General features: G+C 40.8%; 1 long non-coding RNA gene across 4 annotated transcripts in view; it reads right to left on the bottom strand.

The window, feature by feature from the left end:
- Window positions 1-15,271, bottom strand: part of LOC117367867 — a 36,087-nt gene that overhangs the window by 5,387 nt on the left and 15,429 nt on the right. For all 4 annotated transcript variants that reach the window (XR_004540870.1, XR_004540869.1, XR_004540871.1 and 1 more), the window contains exons 3-4: window positions 13,669-13,858; window positions 5,437-5,584 (exon numbers count right to left, since the gene is read on the bottom strand). This is a non-coding gene — a long non-coding RNA (uncharacterized LOC117367867). The remainder of the gene's footprint in view (window positions 1-5,436; window positions 5,585-13,668; window positions 13,859-15,271) is intronic.

Consider the following 15,271-nt stretch of genomic DNA (forward strand, 5'->3'; position numbering starts at 1 on the left):
GTACCGCCATGTCCTTCTTGAGGTACGGCGACCAGTACTGGACACAATACTCCAGGTGCGGGCGCACCATTGCACGATACAGTGGCAGGATGACTTCCTTCGTCCTGGTCGTGATACCTTTCTTAATGATACCCAACATTTTGTTTGCTTTCTTTGAGGCTGTCGCACACTGTAAGTTTTGATACTTTATAAGTTATGTCACATCAAATTATATAAAGATACATATAAGTTTCAATCAAAAATATGTGCTTGAGACGAAGAAAAACCGTAGCAGCAAATACTCTATAAGTTTGGTACTTCGTGTACTGCAGAGTGCCGCTTCTGATGGCTCTGTTGCTTTAAAAAAGCATTTAAGTTTAACCTGAATGAATAGCAATACTATTCTCTATGGAAAAGATTTGCTTTGAAGGAATGAGATTGGTTTGAACTTGGAACTGTGGAAAATTCTACATATTTTTCAAAAATAGCCTCTTAGACATCTTGGTTGCCAACCTTAGAATGCTTAACCTTTTTGGCCATTTTTGACTATATAAACATCCAAGTTCAAAATGTCCAAATCCAGATCTATTTCAACCAGTTTAAGTGATGTCCCAAAAATGGCATAAACTATAAACTTGGATGTCTTGATCACTAAAACATCCAAGTGCCATAATTCAAGGAGGGCATGTTGGAGGCATGTTAAGGGCAAGCTTTGGGTGTGCTTAGACTTGGGCATCTTGCAGTGAAAATCGAACCTTTCCCAAGACGTCTGGAGTTAGACATGTTTTAAAAGCAGCTAAGTGCCATAAAGACACCCAAACTGACCAGATGACCACTGAAGGGATTAAGTAATGACCCCACACACTCTCCCAATGGTCACTGACCCCATCCAATCCCATCCCACAAATATCTGAATGAAACAGTACATACCTGTCTCTAGAAAAGCAGCATCTGGTATAGGAACGCCTAGTAGAGCATCACACAGGTGTCTTAAGTAGCCTGGTGGCCGGGCTAATGAGCCATAGAGAGGAGGACCTAGGCCCATAAGCCACTACATTTATGGTAGAAAGTGTGAGCCCACCAAAAGTCTACTATACTACCATATAGGTGCCACCTGCAGCCATAATAGCCAATGGATGTTGTAGACAGGTGGGTATAGTAGGTTTTCGGGGTGTTTTGGAGGGTTTACCATACATTATAAGGGGGTTATGGTAAGATGTACTTTTGGCACCCTTTATGTGAAGTTCACAGCAGTGCCTTCTAATGTGCCCCACTGCTCTGTTGGCATGTCTGTGTGGTCATCCATTACAGTGCTGGCCCCTCCCTTTTCCAAATAGTCTGGATTTAGACATTTTTATATGGTCAAAAATGGCCAAAAAGGTTAGACGTTCTAAGGTTGGATATCCTGGCGGCCAAGATGTCTAAGAGGCTATTTTTGAAAAAAATCATTGGACATCTAGCGGTTTCAAAAATGGATGTTTCTCTGCCCCGAATTTTTGACATCCTGTGGGAAACATCAAAAGTCGGACTTGCACTATCGAAAATGGCCCTCCAGGCACTCAACCCTAGTACATTTTCCAAGAAGTCAATTTATGAGGAAAACTTTCTAAGTTAGGAGCATAGATCCTTTGAATATTAATCTTGTGGAAAAGATTGTCTTCTTTATTTTATTTTTTTTCCTTGAAAATTTATTAGAAATTTTTCAAAAATACAGAAAGAAAAAAAACCCCAAAATAGGTCAACAATAAATAGTTACATAAGTCAGTGTAGAAAAGATTCCAACATTAAAAAAAATATATAGGAATACAATAATATTGTCACTGTGATTGTGTAACAAGCAAATGAAAGAAAAGGAGGAAATTGATTAAAAAAAAAAAAAGGGGAAAGTGGAGTGAGTGAGGAAAAAGGGAAGAAGGAAGATCCCCCAGACGCCAAAGAGAGGAAGAAGAGGAAGAAGAAGAGAAGAAGAAAGCAGAAAGAAGAGCAGTACTATATTCAGAGGACTAACAGATTGTCTTATTTAAAGAGCAAGATAACAATGCTTCATATCTAAAAGGTAATGGAGCTGAAGTATATACACACTGTTTCTCAAAAATCTAAAAACATGGCTTTTTAAGAAATCCCTACCAGTGGTCTAAAGAGACTCAAACTAGTAATGTAAGCATGCGAAACACAGACAATGGCGTTATTCAATCTATCCAAATAAACTAGCAGAAGCCAGAAAATCTGTCTGCAAATAGGTAATCAAAGTAACAAGATATGCACGGACAGACTAATATTAGTCAAAACTAGACTATGGTGTCAAAAATGTAAAGAAAAGGACCTCAAACACCCGTACTGCGGATCACACCCCGAGTCTTTCTGGGGTCATGAATATTATCCTTGGTCCCTAAAACCTTACAAAATAATTTTATTGTAATTTAAATCAACAACTTATTTATTCGTATTTTCTATATTTTTTCTATATTCAAAATTTAGATAGTAAATGAAGCTTTATAAAGAGGAAACAGTACGGGTGTTTGAGGTCCTTTTCCTTACATTTTGGACACCATAGACTAGTTTTGACTAATATTAGTCTGTCCGTGCATATCTTGTTCTTCAATGTATAACACTGTTGCAATTTTTCAATATGCCCCTCCCCTGGCCACACCCCCTTTCAGCTGCACGTTATGGAATTTAGGTACCAAGTTATTGAATAGCACTAACAGATGCAAGCGCAAAAACAAATTACCGGTAGTACTAATTGCATTGAAACCTAGAAACATGATGGCAGATAAAGGCCAAATGGCCCATCTAGTCTGCCCATCTGCAGTAACCATTATCTCTTTCTCTCTCTGAGAGATCCCACGTGCCTATCCCGGGCCCTCATGAATTCAGAATTAACTTCATTTATGATTGTTAAAGTCAATTAATTGGCTCATCAACCTATTTGTTTGCACGTGTATCTTATATCTGTGTTGAAATTTTACCTTGCAAATTTTGCCACCGTATATGAAGGGTTAAGGGTCATGGATTTGATATACTGCCTTTCTGTGGATACAATACAAGGGGGTGCTGAAAAGTTCTCAGCCCAACCAAGAAGGGACTGAAGTGGAGCCATGAAACTTACAAGTTCAACACACATGTCTGAAGTTTCTGTAACCCTTCCAAAAAAATACTCTGATGTCTGGTCACTGAAATACTGCTCTGCTGCTGCTGTCGCCTTTGACTCACTCGAAAATTGATACCCTTTCAAACGCTTTTTATGGTTTGGAAATAGAAAATAGTCAGATGGAGCAAGATCCGGTGAGTAGGGTGAATGATCTATGCACTGAAACCCCAACTGCGTCAAAACATCCATTGTTTTGCCAGCCTTGTGAGCAAGTGCATTGTCTTGTAAAAAAAGAATTCCTTTCTGCACTTTCCCTCTCCTTTATTCTTTCAATGCCTCGTTTAATCGGCAGGGCAAGTTACAGTAGTATTCAGCATTAACTGTTTGGTCTTGGAAGATAATCAATCATAACAACACCTTCCTGATCCCAAAACACTGTGGCCATGAACTTTCCTGCTGACTTTTGGGTCTTGAATTTCCTTGGTCTTGGAGAAGGTGTCAGGTCAAAAGTGCGCCAGGACAAAGGCGCACGCAGACAATTGAGCGCAGTGCGGAGGCGCGCGCTGCAGAAAATTACTGTTTTTAGGGCCCCAACAGGGGGGTCTTGGGGGGGAACCCCCCACTTTACTTAATAGAGATCGCGCCGCGTTGTGGGGGCGTTGTGGGGGGTTTGGGGGGTTGTAACCCCCCACATTTTACTGAAAACTTCACTTTTTCCCTGTTTCTAGGGAAAAAGTTAAGTTTACAGTAAAATGTGGAGGGTTACAACCCCCCAAGCCCCCCATAACGCAGGCGCCATCTCTATTAAGTAAACTGGGGGGGGGCTCCCCAACAAAACCCCCTGTCAGAGCCCCTAAAAACTGTAATTTTCTTCAGCGCGCGCCTCCATCTTTCGCTCAGTTGTCGGCGCGCGCCTTTGTCTTTCGCGGGGTTGTCTATGAACCCTTGGAGAACCTGAGTGTCGCCATTGCATGGACTATTTTTTCTCAGGATCATAGTAGTGTAACCATGTTTTCATCAACAGTAACTAGTTGTTCCAAAATGTTGGCACCAGCTTGCTAAAAATGCTGCAAAATCAACTTGGAAGTGTCCCCTCAACATCGATTCTCATCAGCATTCAAACATTTGGGCACCCACTTGGCTGACAGCTTCTGTATATCCAGCTGCTTGTGGATTATATACCCCATACGTTCCCTGGATGTCTGTAGTGTCTCAGCAATTGTTTTAGGTGATATTTGCTGATCTGCCAAAATCAGGTCATAGACATGGTCAAGAATTTCAGGAGTTGACACCGTTTGAGGTCTCCCAGGCCTTGCTGCATCTTCGGTGTCAAAATCTCCTCGTTGACAATTTGCACGCCACTTCTTCCCTGTGGAGTATGATGTCACTCAATGGAGTATCTGTCACTCAACGTTTGCATCATACATTCATGGATTTCCTTTGGAGTTTTCTTTTGCAGGAATAGGGACTTCATGATGGCTCGGAGTTCCACACTTGAAAATTCTACACTTTTCATTTGCATGGTTCAATCAATGATCTGAAACAATGTCAGAACATAGCATTATGATTCTGCAAAATAAAATAACTCTCCTTTCAGTTACACTGGCAAAATAATGCGTCAGAATTTAGGAAGCTGGTTGGGCTGAGAACTTTTCAGCACCCCATTGTACAAGTGGTTTACATGTACTATACGCAGGTACTTAAAAAAAAAACTCTCCCAGGGGAGCTCAGAATGGTTACACAATTTATTCAGGCACTCAAGCATTTTTCCCTGTCTGTCCTGACAGGCTCACAATCTATCTAATGTACCTGGGACAATGGGGGGATTAAATGACTTGCCCAGGGTCACAGGGAACAGTGTGGGTTTGAACCCACAACCTCAGGGTGCTGAGGCTGCAGCTTTAACCACTGTGCCACACTCTCCCCCTATTTTGTCCCAAGTGGGCTCACAGTCTAAATTCTGTACCTGGGGCTTTGGAATATAGCATCCTGGGAGGGAGGGTATAGACCTCAGAAGCCTTGTGTATAATTATTTAGAGAATAAATTCAAGGAGTTTGTGCCGTTCTGTCTGACCATACCCTACAAAGTACAGGCTATGTTTCTAGGGAATGTCCTTTCAGCACTTCTCAGCTGCCTGTATAATACCAGCTGTTCAAGACATCATTAAGCAAAGACCCTGGGAAAAAAAAAAAAACCCTTACATGGTTTGTGTTCATGTCTGAGGTACAAAAGAGGAGAGAGTAGGAGAAAACAGCATGAAATAAAATTGTAATAAGAGTTAAGAGACACGTTCACTCCTTGGGCTCCTATATGTGGGCTGGCTCAAGTTTCTGACCCAGCTGGCAGAGTCATTTCTTGCACTAACCCTGTGCTGACATCCTGAGACGTCCCGCCCTGGGCTTTCCGAAGGCAGTAAAAGCAAGATCTGATTTAGGAAACGCAATCCTAGCCAAGACTGCTGACACCTATGAAAAGAAGCTGCAGAGTCTCTGGGTCCTCTTCTCGCCAGGTGCCTGCAATAAAAGCATATGCTGAAAACTAAAATACAATTGTACGTAACAATTTAGGCACCTATGATCAAATTGTTTGTTTAAATGCAACCTTAAGTGAACAGAAGCAAACCCAGCCTCTACCTGGTACTAAGTTAAAACACAACGGGTCCGATATTCACTCCCACGGAGGCAAGTTGCTTGTAAGCCGTTTCCAGCCACAGGCTGAACTCTTGATATTCAATGCTGGGGCATGTGTGGCTCCTGGCATTCAATATCTGGGTATGTCTGCTGACCTAGAAGTTAACCGGATCCCGGCCAATATTCAGACTGATGCCCAGTTAACTTGTCACATAAAATTAGAGATTGTTGTCCTAACCTTGGGATCCTTGTACTAAGCTGTGTTAAAATAAAAGGTCTTAGCAGGGAAGAGGTAAAACGCGGACCTCACAGAAATCCGCACGTCCTTAAAAATCTGAGGTCCGTGCATTGACAAGTCCGCCTTTTAGCTTATTCCACCGCTTTCCCTGCACGCTCAGCTCAGGCCCCTGGCTCTGCCTTCCCCAATGGCTAAGGAGGGAGGAGGCGCACCGTGGCTTTTGCTAATTAGCCCGATCGTCCCTTCCTCCAGATCTCTCCCTCCGTGCTGATTCCGAGAGCACCCGCGATACAACACTGGATGGCAAATAGCTGGGTTTGGCGGGGGGGGGGGGAGGTGTTAAAAAATATGTGCAAAGGTCTGCAGTGCATCTGACCTCGCGGACCTCACAGATCTGAACCGCACATCCTTAAAAATCTGAGATCCGTGCCACTTGTTGTTTCTGGCTCTGACAGACCTCTATGACAATTTAGCGCTGACGGATCCTAATGCTTTTCCCTCCCTATGCTGAGAATAAAAGTGACACAGACCTCAAGGCAAAAGTTTTGCCGCTAGTATCAACATAGGGAGGGAAACGCATTAGGATCCGTCAGAGCTAAATTGTCATAGAGGTCTGTCAGAGCCAGAAACTACAAGTGGCACGGACCTCAGATTTTTAAGGACGTGCGGTTTTAGATCCGCGAGGTCTGTAAGGTCCGCGTTTTACCCCTTCCTGCCTTATAGTCTTAGCATGTTTTTCACATGGCTCAATAGACTCTTGACAAAGGCATAGATGCTAAAACACTGTCAGTGTCAAGTCTTCGAGTTCTCGCAGTGCTACTATCAATGAAGTGAACTGTGAAATTTACACCCGTGGCTGAATTATTGACATCTCATCCTCACGACTCCTTTGTTGTGCCTTGATTGTCTCATCGTTGAGGCCTCCTATGGCTCCCTTTTTGGTGTCTGTCCCTAACCTAGCCAGTTGGGGAATAACTGGACATATTCAACGATATTAGCCGGTTAAGTGCTGCTAAATATCAGATGGTAGCTCGCTCAGTGGGGTTAATCCCTTTTAAATACTGGTCCTGATATCTTTCTGCAAATTTTTAATGTATAATTATTTAAAAGGTTTATTATTATTCTTTGCTTCTATCACATGAAGCAAACACAGACATTAAAGTTTCAGTGAGATGCTGATTTCACACACTGTACATGAACCATGGGCTATATGTATTCAGAGATCTGAACTAGAGAATGACATGGAGATAAATTTTTCCCCGTCCCATCCCTGTGATTTTTATCGCTGTCGCTATCCTTGCCCCATTCTTTTAAGCTCTGCCTTAACCACACAAGCCTCGAACACTTATGATTCTAAAGTGTTTGAGGCTTGTGCAGATGAGGACAGAGCTTAGGTATTGGTGGAATGAGGCATTATGACATCACAATCAGCTCTAGAATGTTGCTACTTATGATTCTAAAGTGTTTGAGGCTTGTGCAGATGAGGACAGAGCTTAGGTATTGGTGGAATGAGGCATTATGACATCACAATCAGCTCTAGAATGTTGCTACTTATGATTCTAAAGTGTTTGAGGCTTGTGCACATGAGGACAGAGCTTAGGTATTGGTGGAATGAGGCATTATGACATCACAATCAGCTCTAGAATGTTGCTACTTATGATTCTAAAGTGTTTGAGGCTTGTGCACATAAGGACAGAGCTTAGGTATTGGTGGAATGAGGCATTATGACATCACAATCAGCTCTAGAATGTTGCTACTTATGATTCTAAAGTGTTTGAGGCTTGTGCACATGAGGACAGAGCTTAGGTATTGGTGGAATGAGGCATTATGACATCACAATCAGCTCTAGAATGTTGCTACTTATGATTCTAAAGTGTTTGAGGCTTGTGCACATGAGGACAGAGCTTAGGTATTGGTGGAATGAGGCATTATGACATCACAATCAGCTCTAGAATGTTGCTACTTATGATTCTAAAGTGTTTGAGGCTTGTGCACATAAGGACAGAGCTTAGGTATTGGTGGAATGAGGCATTATGACATCACAATCAGCTCTAGAATGTTGCTACTTATGATTTTAAAGTGTTTGAGGCTTGTGCACATGAGGACAGAGCTTGCAGGAATGGGGCAGGGACAGGAAAAAGAACTTGCTGAGATGGGGAAAAATGTGTCCCCATGTCATTCTCTAATCTGAACTTCTGAGGCAGGCCTACTTTGCCAAAATATAGCCATGACACTCTCACAAAGAGGTAATAAATAAGATACATCCAACCCTTTAGATTTTACAATAAAGTATCCTCTTTGGGAACTCTGTGGTCTTCATTTCCTTCTCTAGGTTGTCACAAACAAAAATTTGGACACCATTTCAGGGAGTGCTTTGAAGTACCTTTTTGGCAGAAATTACACTTTCAAAATGTTTCCTGTAGCCAGCTTAGAATTACAATATTCTACTCATGCGTTTGGAATTTTCCCCCCCACTCTTCTTTGCCAAACTCGTCTAGTTCAGAAATATTCATAGGTCTCCTTGCGTGCACTATGTTTGAGACCTTCCCACAGATTTGATAATTAAACAGAACAAATATAATAATCATCCCTTCCATAATAGAAACATAGAATCATAGAAAAAAGCAGCAGAAAAGGGCTATAGCCCACCAAGTCTGCCCATTCCAAGTATCCCCTCCCCTGAATTTACTCCCTTAAAGATCCCACGTGAGTATCCCATTTTCTCTTAAAATCCGTCACGCTGCTGGCCTTTATCACCTGGAGTGGGAGTCTGTTCCAATGATCCACTACTCTTTCGGTGAAGAAGTACTTCCTGGAGTCGCCATGAAACTTCCCTCCCCTGATCTTCAGCGGATGCCCTCTGGTGGTCGAGGGTCCCATGAGCCAGAAGATATCATCTTCTGACTCGATGCATCCCGTGATGTACTTATATGTTTCAATCATATCTCCCCGTTCTCTTCTTTCCTCAAGTGAGTACAGCCGCAATTTTTTAAATCTTTCTTCATATGTGTGATCCTTGAGCCCCAAGACCATCTTGGTGACCGTTCGCTGAACCGACTCGATCCTCAGCACGTCCTTTCGGTAGTGTGGTCTCCAAAACTCAACACAGTACTCCATGTGAGGCCTCACCATGGCTCTGTACAACGGCATCATAACTTCAGGTCTCCTGCTGATGAAACCTCTGCGGATACACCCCATCATTTGTCTTGCCTTGGAGGAAGCCTTCTCCACTTGATTGGCAACCTTCATGTCCTCACTAATGATCACCCCTAGGTCGCGTTCCGCCGTGGTCCTAACCAAGGTCTCACCATTTAGTACATAAGTTCTACGCGGGTTTCTCTTACCCAGGTGCATTATCTTGCATTTTTTAGCATTGAAGCCTAGCTGCCAAGTAGTTGACCATTGTTCCAGCAACAGTAGGTCGTGTGTCATATTATCAGGTAATAAGCTTTTGCCTACTATGTTGCAAAGTTTGGCGTCATCGGTGAATAGTGATACCCTTCCTCTAAATCCTTGCGTCATATCTCTTATGAATAAGTTAAATAGAATCGGGCCCAGGACCGAGCCCTGCGGCACTCCACTGATCACGTCCGATGCTTCGGATGGGGTACCGTTCACCACCACCTTCTGAAGTCTACCGCTCAGCCAATCCCCAACCCATGTAGTTAGAGTGTCTCCTAATCCTATCGATTTCAGCTTGTTCAGTAATCTTCGATGAGGGACGCTATCAAATGCTTTACTGAAGTCCAAATATACCACGTCCAGTGACTCTCCGGCGTCCAGTTGTCTAGTAACCCAGTCAAAAAAGCTAATCAAATTAGATTGGCAGGATCTACCCTGGGTGAACCCGTGTTGGTGTGTTGGTGTGAACACAACACTCGGCAACAGACTGTGCTGGGTAGCAGTATGAAGAGGCCGGGGATTTTAAAACTAAAGTGATTAATAAATCAAATAATTTTGCTTGTCATTTACTCTTCAAGTATTGGGCTTGCAAAGAGTGACAGATCACAAGTACATATGCGAGGGGGAATTAATATGCAACACTTTGTTAATACGTTGCCAGATTCCCTCCCAAGATATTAAATTACCACAAAAAAAGGAGAATGTGCAAGAGAGCTTCTTTTTCACAATTTCAGGACCAGAAGTTGAAACTAACTATTCTATTGACTTAAATGATATTTATTGGCTTCCAGAAGACCCTGTGAGCCACAAGAAATCAAAAAATCCTAAAAAAAACAAATCAAAACCATGGATTGAGTTATGGAGGCAAAATAAGAAATACAAATCAAGATGGGCAAACATGCTATCCTTATTGCAGAGCCAAGCTCATTTTTCCATATTTCTCCATCCCCAAACATCTACAGCCTTTAGGAATATACTCCGTTATTCAACAACTTAGTGCTTAAATTCAAGCATCGATTGCTTGCTTACCTTTATAGAATAATAATACTTACATGGGTAAGCAGGGTTTAAAAAAGGTTTGGACAATTTCCTAAAAGAGAAGTCCATAGGCCATTATTGATATGGCTTGGGGAAATCCACTGCTTATTCTTAGGATAAGCAGCATAAGATCTGTCTTACTTCCTGGGTTTTGCTAGGTACCTGTGACCTGGGTTAGCCACTGTTGGAAACAGGATACTGGGTTTGATGGACCTTCGATCTCTACCAGTATGGTAATTCTTATTTCATATATTTCATATTTGATATACTGTATTGGCATGTGCATCTATGTAGTTTACATACAGTAAAAAAGTTTTAAATTGTGTAAGAAATGAAATTACATTATGGACAGATAAAAGATAGAATAAAATAAAATTTAAATGTGATTTAAATTAATTAAAAACCTCCACTTGTTCCAAAACACAGCCACTAGACTGGTATATAAGAAAACTAGATTTGAGCACATAACTCTTCTGTTTGTAGATTTTCACTGTTGAGGAACATATTTAATTTAAGTTTTGTTGACTTACCTTTAAAACTTTGAATGGGGATGTGCCCAAGAGCTTTTCAACTGTTTCATCTCTTAGGTTCTTTTAATAGAAGCCATAATAAGGATTATCTTATTTTGTCTTTTCCATCAATAAAGGGAGTGAAATATAAGTCCATTCATAATAAGTCTTCATATTTTAGAGCAGTGGTCTCACACTCACAGCCCGGGGACCACATGCAGCCCGCCAGGTTCTATTTTGAGGCCTTCAGTATATTTATCATAATCAATAAAACAGTTTCTTGATCATATGTCTCTTTACCTATAAATTACAATATTATTATTAAGACTTAGCCAAAAGGAAAGATTTATAAACTATAAAGAGTTTTTACCTCATGCAAAATTGTCATTTCTTTAATAAGACATTAACTATTTTTTCTGAGGCCCTCCAAGTACAGTTAAACCTTGGATTGCAAGTAACTTGGTTTGCTAGTGTTTTGCAAGACAAGCAAAACATTTGATTCAATTTTAACTTGATATACAAGCAATGTCTTGCAATACAAGTACATAGAGTTTACTCGTGTCACATCATCACAACTGAGCCGATGATTCTTCTCTCTCTTATGCTGCGGGAGTTCTAAATCAGCGAGGTCTTGGAATACAAGTACGTATAATAATTTGTATTAAAGTTTTGGGGTTGTGGAACGAATCATCTGAGTTTCCATTATTTCCTATGGGGAAATTCGCTTTGGATACAACCATGCTCCTGGAACGAATTATGCTCGCAAACCAAGGTTTTACTGTACCTACAAATCCAAAATGTGGCCCTGTGAAGGGTTTGAGTTGGAGACCACTGTTTTAGAGCAACTAAAGTTTGGAATTCTTTGCCATTAAGTATCCTCAGGAAGATCCTTCCTTGTTCTATGGCCTGGTTTGAGAACTGGTCTTAACGTATAACTTCAAGATTGTTTAACTCTCATTTTATTTATTATATCTTTTCATTGTTATTTTCTACTGATATTGTTGGATCTACTATTCCAATTTTCTGTAATTGTAACTAACAGTTCATTTGTTGGGCTGCTTTGTTAATATTCTGTGGTTTTCAATGGGGTATTTTTTTTCTTTCTTTCATCCTTTCAATTTCAAGAAATTTGTTTTAGAAATTGTATTTAAGAAGATCTACGTGAACGTTAACCTCTGTCATTTTGCCGGCTGGTGTCATCGGGTCTCCCTGCTGGATCTGGCGTGGAGAATCCTTGTCACATCATTTTGGCTTGCTTTAAAAGACATTAGAATTTGAACTATTCGAAATGCAGGTAGTTTAATCTGACTCTGTCTTATTTTTTTATTTAACTTTAAAGACGCTGTTGTTTCATTTTGATTCAATTTTTGTTATCTTTTTTTTTTGTCTTCTTTTTTGTATCCTTAGAGGGGCATAATAATAAAAAAAAAAGTCTAAGTCCCCTTTTGGCCTAAATGCTGAAAGTAGCAGCAGGGAAAATGTCCATTTTAAAAAAAAAAACATCCAAAATGAAGGTTTTTTTTGAGAATGGCCTACCTCTACGTTCAGCAGTTTAATCGCCCAGACCACCACTACGTCTAAACTTAGAACACATTATCAACCAAAAAATTGCCCAAGTCCCAAACACCAAAAACAAGACATTTTAGGCGAAGGAGGGGGCCAGTCTTTCGCCTAAAAGCTGGATTCTGTAACCGGTATCTGTCAAAAATAATACCGATTACAGAATCCCCCCTCCCCCCACAACGATCATGGCAGGAAAGATGCCACATCTTCCCTGCCGCGATCCCACCCCCCACCCCCCCTAAACTGCCGCATTTTTTAAAATTATTATTATTATGAGTTCCTTAGTATGTAATTGTTTATATAGGTGCTTTTGTCAGATTATGAGCTTTTTGGACAGTTAGGGATATTTTCCAAGCACCTAATATTAGATATTTCATTGTTTGTGAACCACTGTGAACTTTGAATAGGTATTGGCAATATACAGATAAAAACTGTATTGTATTGCATATGATGTTTTGAAAGAAATTGCTAATCACATCTTGCTAATTTCTGCAGGTGGCCCAGATTTGGCGTTCTCACTCTAAAGCGCCATTTTCACTTTGCAGTCCTCTTCACCTAGACTGCTGATTCTGGCGACAGCAGCGCTGAAGTTCCCGAAGAAGGGGGAGTTTCCTCTAAAACAGAATTCAGCACGCTGTTGACGTTTTTGATCTTTGAACAGCATGCCGCTGTCAATAGTGAGATAAGTACAACATCTATTATTGGGATTTTTGGTCAGCATTACAAATGTGAATTGGACATATTTAGATTTTGGATGCTGAAAGATTGATTTATTACTTCCATTAAGATTGAAGTTTTTATTGAAGCACCAGCGGAAGAAAGCTCATCTTTAAGAATTCTGTATAAGAATAGCCTTACTGGATCAGACCAATGGTCCATCAAGCCCAGAAGTCTGTTCTCACGGTGGCCAATCCAGGTCACTAGTACCTGGCCAAAACCCAAAGTGTAGCAATATTCCATGCTACCAATACAGGGCAAGCAGTGGCTTGCACCATGTCTTTCTTAATAACAGACTATGGACTTTTCCTCCAGGAAACTGTCCAAACCTTACTTAAAACCAGCTACGCTATCCGCTCTTACCACAACCTCTGAGTGGAAAAAAATTTCTCCTATTGGTTTTAAAAGTATTTCCCTGTAACTTCATCGAGTGTCCCCCTAGTCTTTGTAATTTTTGACGGAGTGAAATGGTCTATTTTCAGCATAACTATGAAACTTACCATGTCTCTGTCTAATGTCAGAATTCTTGGCTGGAACATTCATTGCATTGCTTGGGAACATCAGCTGGAAGTACTTCTATCTTACATTCTGCCACCTCTAGAGCTGCCACAACATTCTCTCATGCTCTTTTTCACACTGTCAAAACATGCTGACAGCTGCCTTGCGTTGCCAAGATTATACTATGCCTTCCTAGAGAAAAAAGTATTGAGATTTTTTAGGAAAAATGAGATCTGGAGGGAAGCAGATACACTCTCTACTATAGTACAGTCTGTGCAAGGCCTGTCGTCTTGCACTGACATCCTGAAAACTTTCACTGTTGTCTGTGTTTTACATCAGAGATGGCAAACTCCATTTCTGAAAGGCTGCCAACAGGTAGCCAAATTACGTAAATTAACTTGTCTCTTAGACAGTGTTGCCCACGTTGCTGTGTAAAAGTAATATATTATACTGACTATTTACTTGCTTAATAAAAATAATAAGTTAAGTTACTGTGACAGTATAAAGTAATGAGATATTCTATTGCTCATAAAAACATAAGAACATAAGCATTCCCATACTGGGACAGAGAAAAGGTCCATGAAGCCCAGTATCCTCCAGCGGCCAATCCAGGTCACAAGTACCTGGCAAGGTCCCAAAACAGCAAAACAGATTTGATGCTGTTTATGCTAGAAATAAGCAGTGAATTTTCCCAGGTCTGTCTTAATAATGGCTAATGGACTTCTGTTTTAGGAAATTAGTCAAACCTTTTTTAAACCCTGCTAAGCTAACTGGTTTTGCCACATTCTCTGGCAACGAATTCCAGAGTTTGAGTGAAGAAATATTGTCTCTAGTTTGTTTTAAATTTACTACTTAGTAGCTTTCTTGCATGTCCCTTAGTCCTATTATTTTTTGGAAAGGGTAAACAAGCAATTCACATTTATCTGTTCCACTCCACTCAGTAGTGAAAAAAGAAATGATAGAGGTAGGGTTTTTTTCATTAACCCCCCCCCTTTTACATAAGCGCAGAAGAGGTTTTTAGTGCCAGCCGGCGTGCTGAATGCTCTGCGCTACTCTGATGGTCATAGAGTTCCTATGAGCGTTGAAGCAGAGTAGAGCATTCAGCGTGCCGGCCAACGCTAAAACCTCTTCCGCGCTTTAGTAAAAGGGGGGGAGTGAATTTGCGTAAAAGTAATCATTACAATTACTTGTGTGCCAATAATATATTACTTAGTAATATATTACTGCCCAATACTGCTCTTAGATAAAATTAGCATTGCTTTGGACACCAGTTTTTGGCTCTGCTCATTTCAAACATTTACCTGTGCTTAATGCACTATTCATACGATAGTGAAATCATCCTTCAAGACTCTTGACAAAGGTATCGATTCCGAAACCCTGTCCGTGTCGAGTTATCAAGTCATCGCAATGCTACTACCAATAAAGTGTACTTTGAACTGTATACCCGTGGCTGAATTATTGACATCTTATCCTCATGACTCCTCCGTTGTGCCGTGCTTCTGTCGTTGAGGCCGTTTTGGGCTTTTTCTTCAGTGTTTTTGATAAAATGTCTCATGCTTCTGGTGTGAAGTTAAGAAATTGACTGTTGTGACATTAGAGTTTCTT

This window comes from Geotrypetes seraphini, chromosome 10 (assembly GCF_902459505.1).
Source record: "Geotrypetes seraphini chromosome 10, aGeoSer1.1, whole genome shotgun sequence".
Classification (NCBI taxonomy): Eukaryota; Metazoa; Chordata; class Amphibia; order Gymnophiona; family Dermophiidae; genus Geotrypetes; species Geotrypetes seraphini.